Source organism: Gossypium hirsutum, chromosome A06, assembly GCF_007990345.1.
Source record: "Gossypium hirsutum isolate 1008001.06 chromosome A06, Gossypium_hirsutum_v2.1, whole genome shotgun sequence".
Classification (NCBI taxonomy): domain Eukaryota; kingdom Viridiplantae; phylum Streptophyta; class Magnoliopsida; order Malvales; family Malvaceae; genus Gossypium; species Gossypium hirsutum.
The window spans coordinates 21,501,194-21,503,766 of record NC_053429.1 but is presented as its reverse complement, the minus strand read 5'-3'; the positions used below and the strand labels follow the sequence as shown (position 1 = coordinate 21,503,766).

Here is a 2,573-nt window from a genome sequence, read left to right as displayed (position 1 = left end):
ATGGAAAGCCGATTGATCCATCTCAGAAGCTAGATTCATCGTTAAGACTGAAGATCTCCCTTCAATTTCCTTCAGGAGTTTTGGGTTTTCTTTATGTTTTGTTATCTTTATTCTTTTGAGATGTTTTCTTTCATAATTATGAACTAAACCCCCTAAATACCTAAGGGGAGTGAAACCTAAGATGGATCTTGTTATTATTATCTGAATTGTATGATAAATATTTGACTTGTTCTTAATTATGTGTTCTTAATTCTTGTTTTAATATTCCAAGATATTGATTCAAGTTAATGTGCTTATTTAGAGGAGGAAAAGTCTCTGTCAAAGAGTAAATTTGTCGTAATTAAGCGGAGTTGATTGCACGCCTAGAGATAGGGTGACAAGATTTTTTCGGATTAGGGTGAAACCTAATAAGGTAGTCCATAGATCGAGTTAATGCAACACTAGGGTGTTAATTAGAAAAAGATTTCAATTAATCAACCTAGGGTTAGATGTTATTAGTCTCGAGAGAGATAATAATATAACTTAGGGATTTCTACGAATCAAGTCAAATGAATAAATCGCCTGATTCAGAGTTAAATAACAAGTGAAGTCTAGGTGGATTTTTCCTTGGGTATTGTCTTAATCAATCGAGTTTTCCCAAAAGCTTTTCCCCAATTTTCTCTCTGTGCACCCTTAGTTTAGTTAATTAATTTAGATAAACAAATCCCTTAATTTTTAGGCTAGATAATAAAAAGAAAGTAATTACTAGTACTCTTGGTTCCTTTGGATTCGACAATCCGGTCTTGCTAAAGCTATATTACTATTCGATAGGTACACTTGCCTTTATCGTGATAATAGTTGGTTTCAAGAACGATTAATTATAAATTTTTAAAACCTATTGCAAATATCACGTATCAAGTTTTTGGCGCTGTTACCGGGGAACTTAAGATATTAGGAACACTTAATTTTTATTCTTTAGCCATTTTACTTTTATTGCAATTTTTTTAGTTTAGTTTAGTTCCACTTTTCTAACTTTTCTTTTATTTTCTAACAGGTTTTTCTAGTTTATGGCTAGAAGAAACCCGTCAGGACCATTGCTTTTTGATAAGGAGATCGATCGAACAGGTCGCAGAAACCGAAGAGAAATAAGGCGAAGCTTAAGATACACAGAGGAAGAGCAAAAGGACGATATTCAAACCACAACCGAGGAGATGACTGAAAATCAAGAAAATTCGCTACCTCCTGCGATTGTCGCTGATCCAGTAAATCAGAATCATGCTCTACGCACTATGTATGATTATGGTAAACTGAAATTAACAGGAACTAAGTCAAGTATAGTTAGGCCTGCTATTGCTGCAATTAATTTTGAATAGAAACCTAACACGATTCAAATGATACATCAATTTGTTCAGTTTGATTGTTTGATGTTTGAGGATCCAAACACCCACTTGGTGAATTTTCTGGAGTTTTGCGACACACTTAAAATCAATGGTGTTTCTGACGACGCCATACGCCTTCGGTTATTTCCCTTTTCATTAAGGAATAAGGCTAAACAGTGGTTGAACTCGTTACCACGAGGGTCAATCACTACTTGGGAACAAATGACCGAAAAGTTTTTTTACTAAAATATTTTCCATTGGCTAAAACAGCTAAATTAAGGAATGATATCTCTTCTTTTGTATAGATGGATTTAGAAGCACTATATGATGCATGGGAGAGATACAAGGACCTGTTGAGAAGGTTCCCTCACCATGGGTTACCACTCTGGCTACAGGTTCAAACTTTTCACAATAGCCTGAATCCTTCAAATAAACAGATGGTTGACGCAGCCACTAGTGGGACTATCAATAATAAGACACCTGGGGATGCTTATGAATTTATAAAAGAGATGTCACTGAATAATTATCAGTGGCAAGTCATAAGGACAAAGCCAACAAAAGCAGTCGGTGTTTTTAACGTCGATTCGGTCACCATGCTCTCTAATCAGGTAGAACTTTTGAATAGAAAAATTGAAGGTTTTCTTGGTTCTTCACAGGTTCACCCAGTAATGTAATGCAATACAAGTGAAGGAGGAACAAGCAATTTAGAATACCCACCTTATGACTGCAACATGGAAAACGAGCAATTAAATTATATGGGTAATAATCCTCGACCTCAAAATAATCCCTATAGCAACACTTACAATGCAGGATAAAGGAACCACCCAAATTTCTCATGGAGAGGCCAAGGAAATCAGAGACCACCACCAACTCCAGGCTTCCAACAACCACCTTACCAACAAGAGAAAAAATTGAATCTTGAATAAATGCTAACAAAATTCATCTTGATGCCAGAAACTCATTTTCAGAATACCGAGATAGCAATTAAGAATCAACAAGCGTCGATCCAAGGGCTCGAAACTCAGATAGGCCAGCTTGCTAAATTGATATCTAAACGACCACAAGGTAGCCTACTGAGTAACACTGAATCTAACCCAAGAGAGTAGTTCAAGGCGATTACCATGCAAGATGAGGAAGGGTTAGTTGCACCTGAACCAGAATCGAGGCAAGAAACTGTGGTAAGTAAAGGTAAAGGTGAGGTGGACCACAATGACC

At 36.4% G+C, this 2,573-nt stretch overlaps 1 non-coding gene across 1 annotated transcript; it reads right to left on the bottom strand.

Annotated features, from left to right (window-relative positions):
• Nucleotides 1–1,630: 1,630 nt before the first annotated feature.
• LOC121231706 (small nucleolar RNA R71) lies at nucleotides 1,631–1,737 on the bottom strand. Its single transcript, XR_005929761.1, has one exon. It is a non-coding gene; the product is annotated as a small nucleolar RNA R71 (small nucleolar RNA).
• Between the last annotated feature and the right edge of the window lie 836 nt (nucleotides 1,738–2,573).